Raw genomic sequence first — 21549 nt, 5'->3', positions numbered from 1 at the left:
ATTTATGAATATAAAATTTTCCCAGCATAAGGATGCTATTGACAAGAAAATCATCTTTGTTATTATTCATTACAAGTCCATAGACAATGTCTCTTAGGTTGAAGTTGACCAGGTAACGTATCTTTGGGTAAAGCCAGTCATGAATATCAGACCATAAAGCATCCACATACTTGCAATGAAAGAACAGGTGATCCGTAGTTTCGATGTCATCACAAAATATACATTTATTAGAATCAAATCCAAATCTAAGTCTTAAGTACTCACTGGATGGATATATCCCATTTAAAACTTTAAAATGAATTTCTTTAATCTTAGGAGATAAAAGAAATTATATGTATTTAGTTCTAAGAATATGAATGGTATCTTTTTGGAAATTATAAGAAATCGAATTTCTGTAAACTGCGATAGGACAAGAAATGTTATTTAACGTATTTCTAATAATTTTGTTGGAAAGTTTTCCTCCTTTAAATTCACAGCCTTCAATTAACAGTGGAGGTAAACACAGGGTCATAGGGTTCGAATAAAGAAGAGTTTCTTTGATTTCTTTGAGTTCCTTTGAGTTAGGAATAGCTTTAAACAATGGATTCAAACTTAGCTTGACTGCAATTTAAATATTTAAAACAGAAATTCTCATATGATATAATAGCACTATTCTTAATTAAATGGGACACTGACCAAATACCTTTTTCAATCCAATCCTTGTCATACAATGATTTGTTTCTAACTGTAATGTATCTCTTATTCCATAATGGTGTATTGTGTGGTGTGAAATTATGGTTATATAAAATCTTCCAATATAACAAGACCTGTTGGTGAAACTGGGATAATTTAACTGGGAGACGTTGAGCAGTGAAGTCACATCTTAAAGGAAACTCTATTCCTCCTAATTTCTTAAATAACTCTCTGGGAATATGAAACTAAAAACTGTATTGCAATATATTGAAAGCGGCAATCATTTGCATATTTTGCAATATATAATATAATATATGTATCATCAATATATTATTAAATGTATTCAAATATATAAAATATTAGAAAATAAAAAGGTAAAATAATATATTACAATATATCACAATATATTTTAAGAAATATATTGGTAAATATATTTTCCTTTCGTAAGGGGAATCAACAATGTGATTGATGTTCGAGGACCAAGATGGGGAGATTTTCACCAGCAACTGTGCAACCGCCTCACGTACTGTATGTCTTCACCTTTCTTCCTTTGGACCACGAATCCTCAGATTCCATCAGCATTTGTATCTCTCCAGCTCCAAGACATGCTCCATCAACTCCTCGTTATCTTTCTTTAAAGCCGATACTTTGCGGACCGAAGACTGTAACTGAGTTTTGCAGTCCTTGATTTCGGCCGCGTTGAACTCAACTGCCTTGGCTATACTTGTTAACATGATGGAATTCTGTTGTAGCTGAGTACCTAGTATGTCTACCTTATCCGTTAGCTACTTTATTGCTTCTAAGACTGCATTCATTCCTTCTTTCCCTTCTGTCCCTGTATCCTTCCTCTTAACTGTTGGTGCATTCTTTACCGGTGAAAACTTCCATACTTGTAGCATACTCATGGCCATCAACTACCTCGTTACTGAAGCAAGATTCTTTTTTGTAGTCATGGTGCACCTTGTTTTCTTTTATTTTTCAGTTTCTTAATATATTAAACTTCTAAATGAACAACTTATAGCGACTGGAAAGTGTAACATGAAAAAAAAAACTGGGACAGTCCTCGAGAGCTCAGAACATACGATGCACCCTATCTGCCATCTTGCCAGGATTCTCAAACACTGATACTTATGATTTTGTTTTTTGCACCCCAGCCTGTCTGTTTTATTAGGGTTTTCATCTGTTGCCGTGGACTGTATGATTGCCCTTTTTTAGGTAAGCGAAAGCTGTTTTATGGTTAACTTTCTTGCTGAGGGATGGTTTTGATTAATGTGCAGTCCCTGTACTTCAGCTTTGCAGCGAGGTATTTGAACACTGAGTGTCAAGCCTGCGAACTGATAGTTCAGACAGGAACCACTTTGGCAAGTTTACTTGAGTTTATTGAACACAATTTATCTTTGGCGGTATGGTTCCTTATGGGGGTTCTTACTCCCAGAATAATTGACATACGACAGCTTTAACATTAACCCCCCGGAACCATGAATTTAGAAATACATAATAATTAAGACTTTTAATAAAGTCTTTAAACGATGATAATCATATGTGTCAGTGGTATGTCTATCCTGTAGCCTGGTTATGAAGATGGGTGTCTCTCCGCAAAGAGGTCCATGCCAGCTACGATTTTTGGAAGCCTTAGTGATCTGACACAAACAAGACGACAGCCAGAAGGTGAGCAGTAATGTGCTCATGCTTATAATGGGGAGGGAGGGACGGTTGCGAGCCGTTGAGCATACTTACCGAGCAGTAGTGCCATGTATATATAGGTCCCGTGTCTAATAGGAGAGAGGTGGTGATTGGAGCGATTTGACAGCTGACCGCATCAGCTGTTCACAGCCTTGCCTCTGTGGCCTGACTGAACTGACGCTGCGCTCGATTAGGCTCATCTACCCTCGTTGTGCTCATTTGGTAAGTCAGTGTGTTTGTTAACGGGGAATTCCAGCAAGTGATGTCGTGTAACTAATTAGTAACGCTGTTTTTGTCATCCCTATTTGCCACAGGATTCTCCCTCTTTTGTCCTGGCGATTATCGTCGCGACTCTTTTGCTCTCTGCTACTGTTGTACACTTCACAAAAACTTCCATTACCACTACCTAGGAAGACTGCTGCTGTCGTTATGGTTGTTCATGCAGATTGTTAATTCTCTTCAGATAACTCGGGGTGCATGAATCTTCAGCTCACGTGACTCCGTTCACTTTGTGAACTGTATGGGCTTGTTTGAATACTTGTGTATTGCTGAGCCCTTACTGTAGTGGCTTTTACCCACATTGTTATGATTGAGTTGTAATTCCATATTACTGGTTTCTGTATGTATTTTCGTTTAAGAGGTTTGTTTATTTTGTTTTTGATTTCCTTTCAGGAGCTGGGGTCCAACGGGTGGAGGATCTTTTGTGGTGGTGGTGGTGCTGCTTCAATGTTTGCCATGTGACCCTTTTTGAAGTGTGTGCATGTGTGATCTGAGTTCACGGTGTGGTAAAAAAAAAAGTTTGCTTTTGGATAACTAGTGCTGGTGATCACTCCGGTGGGTAACCTCAGCCCTGTAAGTTAGTGTATTTTGTTTCTTGTTTCTTGTTTTTTTGTTTTTTTGTTTATGGTGAGCGTATAAACTGATTTTGTGTAATGTTTTGTTTATTTCTGGTGTACATTTCTTTTTTCAATTAATTTAATATTATTTGATTGTTTTCTTTAATGTGAATTTGTTAAAATTTTTGTTTTGTGTATTTGTTTTTCATGGTCATTGGAGAGAGTTGCTGCCAGAGAATGCACCCCATGACCAGACCATTTTAAATGCTTTTTCTATTTTTAAATTCAGTGTTTCAATAAACTTTTTATATTTTTGATATCCACGTTTCCCGCCTACCTTAATTTATGAGAATCGGACCTGTGTGACCTAATAACAAACTTTGGGGTTATTTTTATTTCCCGGGGTGACCCGGGTGGCGTAGTTGACAAACTCAAATGCGTGTTTAACCTGTACCGCTCCCTCCGCCACACAATATTCCTTTTCATGAAACAAAATGTGTTTATTAGAGAGCAGAACAATTTCAGGAGTTTTGTTAAATCTGCCTTAATTACTCTGCCCTTATGTTGATAACATTGAAAAGCTCTGAAGACCTTGTGCTTTTACATCGAGCGTATCAATAGAATGTCAGCGAATTCATACTTCCCTTTATTAAATGCTTTTTATTAAATCTAAACACTTTTTTGCAGATATTCAACAGGATGAGATGTGTCTCCAGAATGAGTTTATTTGGCCCCTTAAACTTGATGCTTATCTTCAATATTTTTTTGTCAAGATGTTTAGATTGGTTGTGATGTGTGTTCACGTTGGTTTCACTGCAACGGTGTCCAACACTCAAGGAAAGACCGAAGTTAAGTAATGTATTAGTTAAGTATTATGTAATGTATTAAATTTTATTTCTTTTATAGTTTTATTTGAAAATATAATGTTTTCTTATTGTATTTTTTATTTGATTGTAAAACTGTGTAAACTTTAAATAAAAACACTTAATGATTTTCCCATCTCATGTCATTCACAACAGAATTGTGTAATAAAAATAAAAATATGATGAAAAGGTAGTACTAAAAGTACATTTATTAGGATAACTGCCAACAGAAGAGTAACATAACATGAACTGGGGTTGTGTAAATGGTTCTGTGATGGACAGTATCAGTGTTAGTAGCAAATAAAACTGCTTTTGCCTGAAAACACACTTTCTTGTAACAGAAAGAGCTTTCAAGTACACAGATACAACAACAGCAGTGCACTGAACCAATTACAGTACAGTAAAAAAAAAAATACACAGATATTATGTACATGGTTGTATGCACGTGTGCTTCATACAGCATAACAATATAATTTACATGAAAACTTTATTTGACATTTGTCAAATTCCAAATTCATAAATAAACTCATTCTTGAGACACATCTCATCCTCAACACGATCAAACACCAATACACAAATTGCAATGTATTACTTACAACTGTCTGTTCCCTTTCATAGGTCACTTCGATGCTGCGGTGACATCACCAGTATGGGAACATCCCTCGGTGTGACGAATGTCTGAAGCCCTATACCATCCCGCCAATCCTATTGGCCAAATAGTGCTTGGCACTGCCCTACGCATGCGTACGCATCATATACCTGAGTGCCGCACACTATTTCACTCAGATTTCATTCCTTCAGGGAAGCAAATCATCTGTGCCCTAAGGAAACCATCTCGCGTTCTCAGCGTTTTTTCTTCGACCAGTGTTTAACTCTTCTTCGCGGACGCGATGAGTCAACGAAAGGTAAGAGCCGTTTAATTGGTTTTGTCACGGGGTGAAGGACCACTCGACAAGAGGTGCGTGAATTAAATGCCCAGGAGGGTGGATTTATTGAAAAGTGAAGGGTGCTTGGTGAATTGTCCTGATCCGCTTTCAGCTGGTTGGTGCTTCCCGTGTGCTCTCCGTGCTCTTCGGTGCCAATCAAGGGGAAAGTGGGGGTCCTGACGTGCTCCAAAGTATGTGGGCTGTCGGTCACTCGCTGCTTTCTGTGAAGATAGAAGAGAGGGGTTAGACCAGCGTTCCATTCGGTTCGAGAACCTCTTCTGAGTGTAACATGTGCTCCTTTTAAATGTGCTGGCTGATGGGAAGCAGCTGTGACCGATCAGCTGGTGACGAGGACGTGCAGGTGTTTTGCTTTGGTTTTCAGGGCGACGCTGATTCCTCTGGGAGTGCTCGTCACATCCCCCCCCCCCCCAAAGCGTTGTTCTGGTCCTGCAAAGACATGTAGAAAGTAGGGGTGAAATTAGGGGAGGGTGGGGAATGACCCCTGAAAGACCTGCATAAGCTGTACTTCCTCTCGGCGGGGAACAGCTTCCTGCTGATGTAGATGATCGGATGCTCCTCACCTTCCTGAATTTGGGAGAGGACAGCTCCTAGTCCTGTGTCGGAAGCATCCGTCTGCATCAGGAAGGGGCAGCTAAAGTCCGGGGCGCAGAGTACCGGCGAGGACGTGAGTGCTGCTTTCACCTGGGAGAAGGCTTCTTCCGCCGACGGGGTCCAGCATACTTTCTCCAGCTGCCCCTTCCTGGTCAGGGCTGTCAGGGGGGCGGCTAAAGAGGAGAAGTTGGGGATAAAACAACGGTAATAACCCGCCAACCCCAAGAAGGCTCGTACCTGGCCAGCCCAAGTCCAGCCCGCCGGAGCTCCGAGAGCACCCTCCGCAGACGATCCAGATGTTTGTCCCACACCTCGGAGTGGACTACGACGTCATCCAGGTAGGCGGCTGCGTAAGCTTGGTGAGGCCGCAGGAGGATGTCCATCATCCGCTGGAACGTCGCGGGGGCCCCTTGTAGGCCGAAGAGAAGGGTCAGGTACTGCCAGTGGCAACTGGGGGTGGAGAAGGCGGTTTTCGGCTTGGCGGCTTCGGAGAGCGGTACCTGCCAATAGCCCTTGGTGAGGTCTAGGGTGCTTATATACCGGGCCCTTCCTAGCCGGTCCAGCAGTTCGTCCACCCGAGGCATGGGGTACCTGTCGAATTCGGAGACTTCGTTCAGGCGGCGGAAGTCGTTACAAAAGTAGAGGGTGCCATTCGGCTTTGGGACCATCACAATGGGGCTGGACCACGGCCTACGGGATGGTTCTATTACCCCCAACTTTAGCATCTGTTGGACCTCTTCCTCAATAGCCTGGCGACGAGCCTCCGGGACTCAGTAGGGCCGTTGCCTAACGATGACTCCTGGGGGCGTCCGGATATGGTGTTGAAGCACGTTGGTCTGCCCGGGCTGAGAGGAGAACACATCCTTGAACTGACTGACCAGGTGCTGCAGCTCAGTCTTCTGGGCAGCCGAAAGGTGGGGGTTGACATCCACAACCACGGGCTCGGTGAGGCTTAGGGCAGCTACTTGGTCCCGGGTCCCCACCCGTTTCTTTAGGAGGTCGATGTGGTAGAGTTGCTCCGCCTGCCGTCGTCCCGGTTGTCTCAGGGGGTAAGTGACCGGTCCAATCCTCTCCACGACCGAGTAGGGTCCCTTCCAGGAGGCCAGAAATTTGCATGCGGAGCTGGGGACCAGGACCATGACGCGGTCTCCCGGTTGGAACTCCCGTGGTTGGGCTGCCCGGTCGTAACGACGTTGCTGCACCTGTGGGCCCTGGTGAGGTGTTCCCGGACTAACGGCATCACTCGGTCGATCCGTTCCCTCATTTGCCGGACATGTTCGATGACGGTACGATGCGGGGCCGGCTGCTGCTCCCATGCTTCCCGGGCCACGTCCAGGAGGCCCCGGGGTTGACGGCCGAACAGGAGCTCGAAGGGGGTGAAGCCAGTTGAGGCCTGGGGAACTTCGCGGATCCCAAAGAGCACGTAGGGGATCATGAGGCCCCAATGCCGCTTGTCCTCCGCCGCCACACGTCTGAGCATTTGCTTGAGGGTCTGGTTAAATCTCTCTACGAGGCCATCAGTTTGGGGGTGATAAACAGTGGTCCTGGGCGACGTGGCCTGACAGGTCGGGCAGGCTTGACAGAACCGCTTTACCTCGGCGTCCAGGCCTGGCCAATGGAAGCGGTCGCGGATGCGTTGTACAGTATTGGCTGCCGCGAGGTGTCCTGCCATGGGGTGGGAATGGGCCAGCTCTAGAATGGTCTCGGTCTTGGCTCGAGGCACAACTAGTAACTTTTTCTCCTCCCCCCTATGCTGGGCGACACAATACAGCAGGCCATTCTCTACAACAAAATGTGGGAGAGGGTGGGGCCGGGGGAGGAAGCCCTCTCCATCCACGACTCGCATCTGGCTCCAACAGTGCTTGAGTCGGTCATCCTCCCGCTGTTCCTTGGCGAAAGAGCCCCCTCCAGCGGCCTGTTGGTAGACATCATAAAACAGATTAGTAGATTGGGAGGGGGCCTCACCTTCTCTCCCACTGTCAGAGATGAGCAGGGCCGGTCGGCGGCGGGGTCCAGGCGGCCGCCTCGGTCTTCGACGGTTCCCCTTGGGGCTGGCAGGCTGAGTAGCGGTGGACAGCAGCTTCTCGAAGCCGGGCCAATCCCTTCCAAGCAGTACGGCCACCGGCAGGTCCTTCACCAGGCCTACCTCCACCGGCCAGGTGCCTTGGGGGGACGAAATGACCATCTCACGGGCCGAAACTTGGCGAGTGTCTCCGTGCACGCAGGTAATCGGTAGGAAGTTTTTCTGGCCGCTTCGAGGGGCGCACAGCCGCGACTGGATGAGGGTGACCGCACTGCCTGAGTCCAACAGGGCCCGGAACCGTCTTCCATCCACCTTCACGTCTGCTTCGGGGGCTCCCGCCGGCACCCGTTGGTGAAGGATGCAGCCTGCCAGCCAGGCTCGCGGAGGCGACGGTGGTTCGGCACTTGGCATGGGCTCATCTCGCGGTGGGGGAACTGTCGGCCTGCTGACTGGTCGCGCGGTGCCTTCGAGCGGGCGTTGCTCCTGGACCACCCTCCAGGGGAATGGCGGCAGCCGGTCCCCTGCCCCGCTGGGATGGACAGCATCCACCAGCTCGATCGCCTCCACTAGTTCCCGGATGTCATGTGGGTTCCTCATGCCGACGGCCTGTCGGTGGGCGCGAGGTAGTGTGCGCAGGAGCCGATCGACCACCACTTGTTCCGCTACCTGTGTTGGTGTGGGGTTTCCTTCCAACAGCCAGTGCTGGGCGATGCGGCTGAGTTCGGCTGCCTGGGCATGGGCTGGCACCTGGGGCTTGTATTCCCACTCGTGGAACTGCTGGGCGGCGCTTACAGGGGAGAGGCCCAGTCTCTCTGTAAGCCCTCTGTGCTTCACCGGTGAGTAGGGGTGCCAGCGCCCGTGCCCACTCGTCCTCTGGCCATCCCTCTCGGTGGGCAGTGTTTTCGAAAACCTGAACGAAGGCTTCCACATCGTCATCGGCTGTCATCTTAGGTAACAGACGGGTGGCTTGTGCCCGAGGCTCAGGTCGCGATGGGGCGGGGCCGCCCGGACGGCGGCGAGTTCATCCTCCGTCCTGCCCAGGCGAGTGGCGAGGTGTTCCGCTATTTGCTGCTGGCGGATGCTAACTTCAGCGAGGCATTGTAAGATGTCCTCCATCGCGGGGACATGCGTGCCACCTTCCGTGGTGCTTGTGACAGAAACAGGAAAAACAGGAAAAAAATTAGGAGTTGGGGCGGTGATCTTGTCCGTGATTCCTCACTGTACTGCCCGCATTCTCCACCACTTTCACGGGGTGAAGGACCACTCAACAAGAGGTGCGTGAATTAAATGCCCCGGAGGGTGGATCTATTGAAAAGTGAAGGGTGCCTGGTGAATTGTCCTGATCCGCTTTCAGCTGGTTGGTGCTTCCCGTGTGCTCTCCGTGCTCTTCGGTGCCAATCAAGGGGAAAGTGTCCTGACGTGCTCCAAAGTGTGTGGGCTGTCGGTCACTCGCTGCTTTCTGTGAAGATAGAAGAGAGGGGTTAGACCAGCGTTGCATTCGGTTCGAGAACCTCTTCTGAGCGTAACATGTGCTCCTTTTAAATGTGCTGGCTGATGGGGAGCAGCTGTGACCGATCAGCCGGTGATGAGGACGTGCAGGTGTTTTGCTTTGGTTTCAAGGGCGACGCTGATTCCTCTGGGAGTGCTCGTCACAGTTTATCACGAGGAGGTACTCATGAGAGGTTCGTTAGAAGCCTCTACATGTTCTCTCCGTGATAGCCTACGGCTACAGTAAAAAAATAAAATAAAAATGAATCTGCGCTCTGGAGTGTATTTTCTATAAGTCACCTCGCATCTAACCCCCACCGTTTCGCTTCTGCGGTCACCGAGGCCCCATACGAGGTTGTGGTTTGGGGCGATATGTGCGGCTTGACTATGAATACAATAATGCACTGGAGTTTTTCCACCTGCTCGCTCTCCCCCCACTCGAGTGTGTTAATCTGCAGATTTGCTTTTATGTTTGTCCACTGCGGCTTCGAACTCAGAGTAGGCTCTGGCTGGCACATGCGGTTCTCTCCCTCCGAGCGGACAGGAGAAACGCGCCTCCCCTTCCTCAGTGAGCTATTTTATGTGGTTACCCGCATGGTGGATAAATAACCCCTTTTTTGGATTTAATTCTGCCGTGGATATGCTTCAGGATTAGACACAACGAAACATAGTGACTTTTACACATGTGCTTTCCTTGCTTGCGGACGCTGTGAGCTTTTCGTGCTCGGACGTTAATGCATGTGGGAAAGCTGCAGGCAAAGGCTTGGAAACCACTACGTTTTATGGGCTGCAAGGTAGCGCTTGCCCGGCATTTTCACTATGGGTGTAACGCACAATTCATCACGGATACACCATTCAGTTCTTCTTTCAGCTTAGCCTTGGCTTATCGAGTATTTTCAAAATGCATGGACGCAGTTCTGGCCCTGTTGCGGCTCCAGGGCATTTGTGTATTGAATTGCCTGGACGATTGGCTGGTGTTAAGCACAATCGCAGACTCAAGCACACTCCCATCGGGATCTTGCGCTGAATCATCTAAACAGCCTGGGCTTATACACAAATTTCTATAAGAGTGTTTTAATTCCTTCTCAGCGGATAACCTTCTGGAATAAACTTGGACTCTCACGCGATGACAGCAAGACTATCTCTCCCGCGCGCTCAGTCTCTCATGTCATGCGTACGTCACTTCAAGTGGGTCGCACAGTGACGGTGAGTTTGTGCCTCAGACTTTAGGTCTAGTGGCAGCGGCATCCCCTGTAATCCATCTGTGCTTACTTCATATGCACCCTTTTCAGTGGTAGGCGAGAAGCCGGAACATTTCACCCCGTTGTCTTCTGCATCGGTAGATTTCTGTGACACGGAGGTGTGTTATGTCAATAAGACAATGGATGTCAACCGAATTCCTTCTAGCTGGAGTTCGGCTGGGGATTTGTGCTTCCCGAGAGACTGTCACGACGGACTCCGGTTATGGAGCTATTTGTCAAGGGCGCTCAGCTCACGGAGTATGGATGGCAACTAGGGCTGGGACAACGCGTCGAGGTCATCGATGACGTTGACGCAAAAAATACATCTACGCAAAATATGTGCATCGATTCGTCGGGCGCATAGGAGAGAGAGCCCCCGCTGCGCGCGCACTCACAGTCTTCAAACAACACGAGCACTTCTTGCTCTCTCTCTCCCTTGTGCATATTAATCAAAATCATTAAACACGATATAAAAAGGGCGAAACACCAAAGTTTCACGCGCGCCCGCGCACTCACAGTCTTCAAACAACACGAGCGATGTCTTGCTCTCTCTCTCTCTCTCTCCCTCGTGCATATTAACCAAAATCATTAGACACGATAGAAAAAGGGCGGAACGCCAAAGTTTCACGTGGAGCATTCGGAGATTTTTTTTTTCTCCATGACAGGCTGCTGGCTTCCACTGTTAATTTTTATTTTTTATTTTTTTTGGAAAAGCCCTCTCTGTATTAGCTTAAAGCCCTCAAGTTTACAGTGGTTACTGTATTCTTTCAATTGCTCTAAACAAGTATTTCGGGTGACCTTTTTATTGAATGCTAGACATCAAGTTGTTGTTATTTTCATCTGAAAGAAGAACTTTTTTCAGTAAACTAGGCCCTATGTGTTCAGTAAGCTTGTTTCAGTAAGCTATGTGTTTTCAAGGCTTCAAGGTTTTATTGAATGCTATCTCTATACAAGTGCAAAGTAATGCATTCTTAGTCTTTTATATTGTAATTTTAAGAGCAATAAACATATATTGCAATGTTTAGGAATTCATGTTTTTTTTATTCAGATATGTAAATCAACATTTGTTAGTAGACAATTAATGGGGAGAAAAGAATTGGTCTGAAAAAATTAATCGTTAGATTAATCGATGCATCGAAAAAATAATAGCTAGATTAATCGTTTAAAAAATAATTGTTTATCCCAGCACTAATGGCAACACAATGCAGTTGGCATATAAACAGGTTGGAATTACTGGGGGTTTTTCTAACTCTCCAGTATTTCTCGAATCTGCTGATCGGCTGTCATGTACTACTCAGATCAGACAACATAGCGGTTGTGTCTTATCTGTATCGTCAAGGAGGATTACGCTCTCTCCCCTTGTGCAGGGGGAATGGAGGTTGCACCCCCAAACCGTGAGCCTTTTATGGCAAATATTTGGAGAAGCAAGAGTGGACTTATTAGTGTCTAGCATGACTATGCATTGCCCGCTGTGATTCTCCTTATGCCCTCCATCGCCCTTGGGCTTGGATGCGTTAGCTCACAATTGGCCCAGAACCAGCTTGTATGCTTTTTCCCAGATTCGTCTAATTCCAGCGGTGTTATCCAGGATACGGCTGGACAGAGTGGAGCAGTTGCTGCTGGTAGCTCCGTGGTGGCCCACACAGCCGTGGTTTGCAGACCTGGTCATTCTGCTAGCGGTCTCTCCATGGAGATTCCCCTCAGACACGACTTACTATCGCGAGCACAGGGAATGATTTGGCACTAAGGCCAGATCAATGGAAGCTGTGGGCGTGGCCTCTGAGGGGAGTGAGGTAATATGTCCCGGTCTTTCTGTTGAAACCACTGAGACTATAATGAATTCTAGGGCAGCTTCTACGAGATGCTTTCAAATGGAAACTGTTTACGACCTGGTGTGGAATTCGTAATTCGTAATTCGATCCGGTTTACTGCCCAGTGGCTTCAGTACTGGAGTTCCTTCAAGACCGTTTCTCTGATGGAGTAACGCCAGCCACTCTGAAAGTTTACGTGGTAGCCATTTCAGCTAACCACGTTTATGTATGTATATGTGTATATATATGGAGCTTCAGTGGGCCGTCATCTGCTGGTCTCTCATTTTATACAAGGTGCCTGATGACTGAGGCCTTTCCGCCCTGTGCGAGTTCCTTCATGGGATTTATCCATTGTGTTGCAAGGTTTATCAGGGCATCCGTTTGAGCCCTTTGTAACTAAACACTATTTCAGCATTAGTGTTCTCAGAATGCTGTGAACTGACAAACCTGAGCATTGAGGCTCTAACATAAGTTTATGTGCATAGGAATTCTAACACATTAAAAACGGTCTCTCTGCATTGCAAAGACCATTTCAATTAATAAGAAAGAGGCATCTTTCATTTTGGCAAGATTTGTATTTAACATTGAATGAAGCAACATTCTCTAACTGAGAAAGATGGTTTTTAACATATTTGAGCTTGTTTCAACTTCATTTCAACAGAAACACTATTTCAGCATTAGTGATCTCAGAATGCTGTAAATTGACAAACATGAGCATTGAGGCTCTAACATAAGTTTGTGTGCATAGGAATTCTAACACATTAAAAACTGTCTTTCTGTCTTTCAAAAAGCATTTCTATTCACAAGACAGAGGCATCTTTCATTTTGGCAAGATTTGTATTTAATATGGAATGAAGCAACATTCTTTAACTGAGAAAGATGGTTTTTAGCATTTTTGGGCTTGTCTCCACTTCATTTCAACAGAAACACTATTTCAGCATTAGTGATCTCAGAATGCTGTGAACTGACAAACCTGAGCATTGAGGCTCTAACATAAGTTTATGTGCATAGGAATTCTAACACATTAAAAACTATCTTTCTGTATTGCAAAAAGCATTTCTAATCACAAGACAGAGGCATCTTTCAATTTGGAAAGATGTAGCAACAATGAGTTGTACAGAATAATTAACTCAAATGATATATAGGGAATTTGAATAATTTATCAGGAATATGATTAATATGTATCTAATATGTATCTCATATGACAGTTACACTAATTTTCATATTGATTATGAAAAATAGCTCAATTGCATTCATCAATAAATCAATACAGGGCACTGTAACTTACTCATTAATATGTTAATATTCCATTCTTCATATCAATTATTGTGATACCTCTTACTGTAAATTACTGCAAATCAAACAGTGGTTTGTCCAGCAAATGGCCGTAAGATTGACCTATCAATTTTCAATAAAGTTATCACTTCTTATAATTCAAGGAAAAATATTCTCTGGCCACGAAAACATTATCCTATCATTATGATAAATTTAGTTTCTAAATTTAAAGCTTGTAGCTAGATCAGACATCTCAGTGACTCGTAATGTGAGCGGGTGGTGGAGACAAGAATCATGAATATATGGGTTTTTAATAACTGACTAATAATACACTGAAACTACAAATCACACAGAGTAAAAATGCGTACGACAATACAGACAGTAAACTTTTTACAAGACATAACGGAATCCAAATAAAGGAGAGAGAGAGAGAGAGAGAGAGAGAGAGAGAAAATGAATGAGATCACAGAATGAGCTCAGGTATGGAAATCACAGTCAGTAACCCTTCTCAGCCAACAACGACTCAAATCATAGACACACTTTAAGCAGCATTTAAAATCTCCATAGAAAAGTGATACTTGCATGGCCCAGCGTACGTGCGCTGGTCCTTTTGAAAACAGCGTGTGTGTGCCGGAGGCTGTGTGACGCGGGTGTGAACTGCGCTGGATCTTGGCGTGAGCGTGGAGCAGCGGGAGCGGGGCCTTTGTTCTGTCTTCGCGTGGTATTTGAAAGGTTCAACAAACAATGTTCCAGAATTCGTCTTCCTTGTGTGGAGAGGCGAATAGTTTAATAAACTAAGTAAAGAAAAGAAAACAAAACAACGAAAACGAAAGCTTCCGAAGGAGCCATGATAATGGCTAACCTCTCCGCCTCCCGGCTGGTTTTTAGCATATTTGGGCTTGCGCCGAGGGACTCGCGGGAGCGACGAGGGTCGCACAGGAGAGCAGCGTGTCCGAGAACGAAGAACGAGAAGAAGAGAGAGGCAGACCTTGTTCGGTCGATTCTTATGGCTTGGGATGGTTCACGCCTCTTTTCGCGTGAACAACCAATGAACGTCCGCGATCTGAAGCGGAGGGAAAAGTTCCTTTGTCTCTGTGGAGACACCCACCCTAATGATTTAGGGCTTGTCAGATTTCATCAGGGATATTCTAGCAAGTTCGTAATTCCATAATAATAATTTTTCATTACTTTGCTTTAGATAAGTGGGTCTGTCAAAGCATGACGATTACAAAAACACCAAACAGTAAATATATATAAATGATAGAAACACGAAGTTACATTCAAATGCAGAATTACACACATTTAAAGATTAACACACGCTAATAAATTGCAGATAATCCCAATTTATATGGGAAACATCTCAAAGCACCAAAAAAACAAAAACAATACTATATACTTTTAGACTACGTCTGAGGTAATAGTTTAGGATACATTGAGAAAAAGGTACCAGTGACTTGGCTTCTCTCCTGTCCTGTTGCCCCGTGGGGTCATAAAGTTTTATGAGCTGCAAAGGAGTGGGGGTTACATAAACATGACTATTTGAGAAAGAGTTAGAATGAGGACAAACATTTCCACTTATAAGTCAGCACTTTAACCATTTACCCAGGATTAACCATTTTTATGCACTACACAAACATTCAAAATATATATTAATACTAAACTGACGAAGGTAAGGAACTTCTAAGAAAGGTTTCTTTGTGTGTGTGTGGAATGTTGGGGGTTTAGTTTCTCCTTTGAGGCTGCCCACGTGACTCTGGAATTTCTTGTCTTAAATAACTGTCACTCAAGGCAGGATGTGGCCGACTTCAGGGCGGCCAAAATGGTGAATTATGTAAACAACGAAGGTCCTTGTTTACTCACGTTCTGGTCTTTAAATTCAGAATGTGTTAAGAGTCAGGATTCATTAATATGGAACAGATGGCTGAAATACCATCAGCTCATTAGTGTTACATCTCCCCCTTTTCCGTCGGATGAAGTCCCTGTGTGGACATCATCAGACGGCAATCATCACTATGGGCAGATGAAAGGTGAATCATGACGGCAGGTGGTTCAAGATGGCAGGTGGTTCCTGGAGCTGAGGATTCAGCTTGATGAGGTTCGGTGTTGTCTTTGACTTGGCACCCCCTCTCCGGGGATTCCATCGGAGACCTCCAGCCACAGTTGTCGTGAGTTTGGCTGTAGAGGTTTGCGTCTCGTTGAGTATCCTGTATAGGATGAAGGTCAGGCCAAGAGTCAGGGTGTGACCAATGACAGTGGAGATGCACCGTGCAGTGTCGGCAGCAGTCCAGGCTCGGACTGCAGATGACGGGTTCAGAACGGGCTGTTGAGACAGTGCTTGGAGGGCTGTGTCGACGGGATTAATGCTGGTCGTAGCTCAGTGTAGCTGAGCGCACAGGAGTGTTGACGAGCCATCTGTTACCCACAATCTCTGCTTGCGTTTCTGTGACTTGTGTAAGAGGCTTGGCTTCGGCAGGGCAGTGCGTATCGCTGACCCGGGGTTGCAAACCGCAGATTCCTTCAGCGTTGTGTCTGAGGAAGGGTTTGCGAAGGCAGAGATAATGAATGTCTTTGGTCAAAGTACACATGTGCATGTTTGGGGCCAGGTACAGCTGTGTGTCGCTGTCGTGGTAGGCCACCACATCTGGAATGTGTGTCTTGGTGTGGGTGTTGCTTTTCCACATCCTGACACTGACAATGTCTTTAGGTCTGTAGACTTGGCTTTACTCGCTGATGGGTTGGTTCAGGCGCACATTCACTTCTCTCTGTTTGGGGTTGACGTGCCGTAGGATGGCACTATCCAGAGAGTTGGGCAGGTGTATTTGTAGCAGGTCAGCTGGCATGGCGATGGTGTAAGACAGCACAGTTAACACAAGGCTTAAGGGTATCATGTATGGTGGGGTTTTACTCGTGGTTAGGCTGTCATTGGAGGAGCTAACCTCCCACAGCATGTCTGTTGTTAATGCTGTAAACAGCTGAGTCTGGGTAAAGTCCTTCTGGAAGACAGTAAACAATGGTTTCAAGGAGTTTACGGTCTGGTTCGCTGCATTGACACTGGACATAACAATGTTAAACATTCTGGCGGCAGCAGCGGCTCTGAGCAAAGCTCCCGGGAACTGTTTGGAGCGGTGGTGGTGTCCACTTAACTCCATTTGTGTAACAGTCACTTTCTCATGTTGACTGAACATGTGTTTGACATCGGCCTCAGTGTGAGTGAGGGAGTCCTCTCTCCATCGGAACCTTGTACAGCTGTATTCGGTTACAGTGCTGGGGTAGTGTGCCCTGTCATCGGTGGTCAGGAGTCTCAGCGGTTTTCTCGGTGGCAGCTGTCCTCTCTTTGGCTGACAGCATGGCACGGCAAACCATAGCAGCATCCTTGTACAGATAATAGGGAGAGAGAGAGAGAGAGAGAAAGGGGAGAAAGAAACAAACGAGGGCTGTCTTTGGTTGGACAGGGCAGCCTCTTTGCTTAGTGGGCGGCGACTGGGTTTAGCTCGCCCTCGCCCATGTTTTGCCACATCTTGCTGCTGGCATGACATTTGCAGCACATGCTGCATCATGGAAATATATTGGCATTATCCCCCTTTTGCTCCGTGGCATTACAAGCCCTGGCATTGTGATGTCAGACGGTGCACCACCCACAATATTTTTCTGTGCACGCAGCATGTTTTGTGTATCATGCAGTGATCTGGGGCGTTGGTTGTGAGTGACTGTAGACTGGTTGCCAGGGTGGATGGAGGGGTCTGAGAGGTGGTAAAGCAAAGTCATTATGGAGGTTTCAGAAGCCCGCATGTCCGCTATGTTGGTCTGTGTAGACAACGGAGCCAGCGTAAGCGATTCTGAGGTAGGCAGTTTAGCTAGTAAAGTTCTTATGCTGTGTGTAATCACTTCAACCTTGAATGTGGGTGGGTGGGTTGGGAGTGACCACAGAATGTTGTTTAGTGTGCCAGTTTTGGCAAGGGTGTCAGTTTGATCTTTTAAGTCCTTGTCTAGACTTAGTAGCTTCGAGTGTCTTTTTACCTTCCTCCAGTACACTGTCACATTGTGTATTTTTGTGATGTTAACACATTGCTGGAACAGGTGTTGGTGTTTGACATGCTTGTTGTTTGCAAGTGTGAGTCCGAGTTCCACACATTCAGGTGAGGATTGGAAGAATCCCAGCGTGTGATTTAAGGTTTGACCACATTGCAGGTTGAGCCGAACAGCGACCCCTTTGGTGTAAGCTGTTGTACTGATGGCTGGCTGCTGGGGTTCCCGTGACCTCTGTGACCTGACCGTCTGGTTCTGTGGGAGTTCCCGTGACCTCTGTGACCTGACAGTCTGGCTCTAGCAACCTGTGTGGCTGGAGAGAAAGAGGTTCTCGCACTTGAGCAAAGTCTTTTAGCTGTTTGAAGTTCAGAAAAGGGTCAAAGTATTCTAGCAGGTCTTTGTCGATGAGAAATGTATGAGTGTTCATTGGTGGGACATACATGGGATGTATTAGACTCATCAGAACGATTGTCAGGTGAATGGAAACAACCTGTTCAAACTGGATGTCATTCTGTCTGTACGCCTGTACATTCAGTTCATAAGTTTGAGGTCTTGTGTATCTCGCTGCGAAGGCAGGTAGTCAAAACAGCATTTTCTGGTACCTTGTGTTTGTGGTACCTGGTGTGAGGACCTGTGCTGTCTCGTTCAGGGTGTGCAGCTGTCGGCTGTGGAGCTTGGATGTTGTTGTCACTTTGTGCTGTGACAGTTAGCTCTGTGGTCTGTGGATGACGGGCAGTGTTCTGGGTGCTTGGCTTATCTTCCTTGCGAGTTTTCATGTGAAGAAGATCTTTCAGCACCCTCAGGATCTCTGCTGTCTCAGACGTGGCTGCACTGTGTTTTTCTGACGTGGGCTCAGGATTGAGCTTACCAGTGTCATGTTGAGAGTGGTTCCACTGCTGGCTGTCGGGGATTTGTGTCCTGGACGGTGGGGATCAGTTGTTTTTGGGTCGCCGGTTCCAGAATCACTCGCTCTGGTGCATTGGACGAGCACCACCACGATTGTGTTGCCCTCTGCTGGCTTGGAACGGTATTGACTCTCTGTAAAAATGTCTGTGACTGTGGTGTTGTAGGGCGCCATCTAGGGTTAACTCCAAGCAGTGCTCAGAGACGGATACTTTAGGGTTTTTCACAGTCTTTTCACAAATAGTCTTTTGCTTGGTGCAAGCTTTGTGGGCTAAGTTCCGTAACTCTTGTGTAGTCCTGTTACGTGGACACGCTGGGACTCTGAGATGAAAACTCCAACTGGCATGTAGGTTTAGGAGGAACAGAGTTTTTAAGTTGACATCCTGTTACATACCTGGTTCATTGCATGCTCCGAAGTAGGTGTTTCGTAGCTGAATACAGAAAGTCTGTGGGTTTTCAAATCGGCCCTGTTTGAGGTCCATAGCAATAAGGAGCCCATGGTCTGAGTTTGGATCAGAGAATTCAAGAATCAAAGTCTGTAGCAGTTGCTGGTAGTACGCTTTGACAGTCTCTGGTTGGCGATCCAGAAAACAATGCACATCATGGCAGGACGTGATTTTTAACAGGTACAATGTGTTCACATCTGTCACGTTGGTGACAGTTTGCAAATGAAAGTCAATGGCTTGTAAAGAAGCATGAACGTCATGTCCTCCTGCAGGATCTGGATTGAATGTAGAGGTGGTTCTGGCTAGCTTGTCAAGTTCTCTGTGAGCAGTGCAGGGTTTAGTGACATGCGTTCTCTGGAAGGGTTCTCTCCCCTCCGTTGTTGACAGATGTTCTTGTAAGCTGGCTGGTGATTTCCTTAGAAGTGAGCTTACACCCCTTTTTCAGCTCTGGGTTCTTGGCTGAAAGGGTTGGAGTGGCGGGCCGGGAGAAACTTTGTGGTGTGCGTTTCTCCGATGCAGCCACTCTGTAATCTTTGAGATTGTCTCAGTTCTGTGTGAACAGTGTCAAGTTCATCTTGGAGCTTGTCTCTCTGCAGAATAAGCTTGTTGAATTTAGCTCAGGCCGCTTGCAAGTGTGTTTTGCAGGCCCAGGTTTTATAGTCTCTTTCTTTCAGTTCAGTTTCTGCTCTTTTTAGGAGAGCGTCACCTTGCTGGGGTTTTTTATTGAGTTCTTTTCTGGCTTCTCTCTCCAGCTGTTCTCTTTGGTCTGTGTCGAGGCAAATATCTTGCAGGGCATTGTGAAGTCTTTCAACTCCTTTCTGTAGCTCTGGATCTGTGTCGTCCTTTTTCTCGCGCTGGTTCTGGGTCTCGAGGAGGAGCTGATCAAGATGACTCTGGGTTGGGGCCTGGTCCTTCCAGTCCTCCTCCGCGATGTTGCTCTGTTCACTGAGCCGTGCCTGGGTGACGAGAATGTGAACTAGGCTTCCGAAGATCCTGGCGAGTTCTTTGTAGTAGTCGCTTTGGTTTGGATCGCGTGCCATCAGTTCATCTAGCTCGGTGTCTAGTTGCTCTGGGTGCTGCAGGTTACTGGCGTCCTTGGGCAGGAAGGGGGTCATCACTGCATTCAACAATGTGACTGCTGGACTGGATGCCTGGAACATCCTGACTCTCTGTTGGTGAGAGAAGCACAGCACACACACACAAAAAGACCAATGCAAGTTCGTTCTACGTTTAACGAGCTATATTCATACAGGCTGTGCCGTTAATGAGAATTTTGGGGCTAACTGATGCAAACAGTCAGGCAGTTAAGTAGCCAATTAACTTGGGTCAACGAAGGACCTGAAATGGAGATTTGACAGGCAGTAGCCTAGCGGGTCTTGTGATGACACCGGCTGCTGGTTGGCTCTATTATTTAGCTTCCTTGGTGGCTCACAGGTTACCGTCTCTATGTGAAATGAAAGAAACAAATCACAACAGAACAGAGGATAGAAAAAGATCAAAGTGAAACAACACTTGAAGTGAGAGGTCACTTGAAAAAAGGGTCAAACACTTAAAATATATGGGTAATATCTAATATTCTGTGGCTTATAATAAGTGGATGGGTTTTATCACATTTGGTTCACCTGGGTGAATTGAAGTCATTCAGGTGGAAACCAGAGGCTGGGTCAACCTCTCCGGCGCTCCCCAAACAATCAACCGCAGTGTCTTCCGTTACTCTGGCGTGGCGCACTTTCGAACAGCTTGTGACTTTTAGCACAACCGCAGCCAGTGGTCGGGCACCGGTCGGGCAGCCTTGCTCACTGGAAACCTTAGATGACTGTCCAATCACCAAGGGAGTTCTACAATCAAATACACAATGGATGAACAAAGGAAACTTAAAGTTAATTAAGGTTTGGTTTGTTTAACATCAATTGAGTAACTATATATGTAGAAATGAAAGGTAACAGCTTTACCTAATAATGATAAAACAAAACAAAGGAATTATGATAATAATGGTAATTATCAAAATAACCTAAGCCAAAAGAGAGAAGAAAAATAATAAAGATGGGAATGAAACACGAGAGAAGTAGTATCTGGTTTTCACCACAAGGGGGGTTACTGTCTCTCTGTGCTTAACCTGGCAAGCAGAAAACTTAATTCAAATTAAAAATTCAAAACTGGTTTAAATCAAAATTTTAAATAAGCATGTAAGAATTAAAAGGAAAATCTGAATAATATCCTATAATCCAATGATAGCTGTAAGTTATCATTAATAATTCTGAAATTAATCAAACAGGGTGAGATTAATCAAAAAGGGTAAAAGTGGACATGCAATTCAAAACAGAATGGAAAGACAGAGGTCTGTTAGTCGATTTAACAGGAGACTGCCACTAGATGGCTTACCTTCTAAGTGGGTCAATCAGTAGTTGACCTGAAACATCTAGATTTCCACTATTAAACAATTACATTTTAATTCAAATCATGTTTGAACCAAACTCAAAGTAAATGTAAACAGTCAAAGGCAGGGAAAATTCTTTTGTTTCCCTGTAATAATATTCGCACGAGCAAAGCTGTAAATGCAAATAATTATCGAGAATTTAAACAGCTAATTCAATACCTCAAGGGGAAAAGATTAGCAATTAGAGCGCATTATCTGAAACGGCCACGGGATGGCGATTTTGCACTCATGCAAGCTGGAATCAGAAAGCAGGGCGTAACCTGAAATTTCTGAACCACGAGTTCCCTCTGGTGTTTAGACAGCGGAA

The 21549-nt window shown here is 45.6% G+C and overlaps 1 protein-coding gene across 2 annotated transcripts in view; it reads right to left on the bottom strand.

Annotated features, from left to right (window-relative positions):
* The window catches only part of LOC128016241 (uncharacterized), a 114928-nt gene extending 94356 nt beyond the window's left edge, over positions 1–20572 (bottom strand). The window contains exon 1 of one of the 2 annotated variants that reach the window (XM_052600746.1): positions 20428–20572. The gene's annotated coding sequence lies outside the window, so the exon portion shown is untranslated. The remainder of the gene's footprint in view (positions 1–20427) is intronic. The other variant, XM_052600745.1, reaches the window with a different exon arrangement.
* Positions 20573–21549: the final 977 nt, after the last annotated feature.

The sequence above is a fragment of the Carassius gibelio genome, chromosome A6 (genome assembly GCF_023724105.1).
Source record: "Carassius gibelio isolate Cgi1373 ecotype wild population from Czech Republic chromosome A6, carGib1.2-hapl.c, whole genome shotgun sequence".
Lineage (NCBI taxonomy): Eukaryota > Metazoa > Chordata > Actinopteri > Cypriniformes > Cyprinidae > Carassius > Carassius gibelio.
The sequence above is the reverse complement of the archived record's forward strand: the minus strand, read 5'-3'. Positions and strand labels throughout refer to the sequence as shown.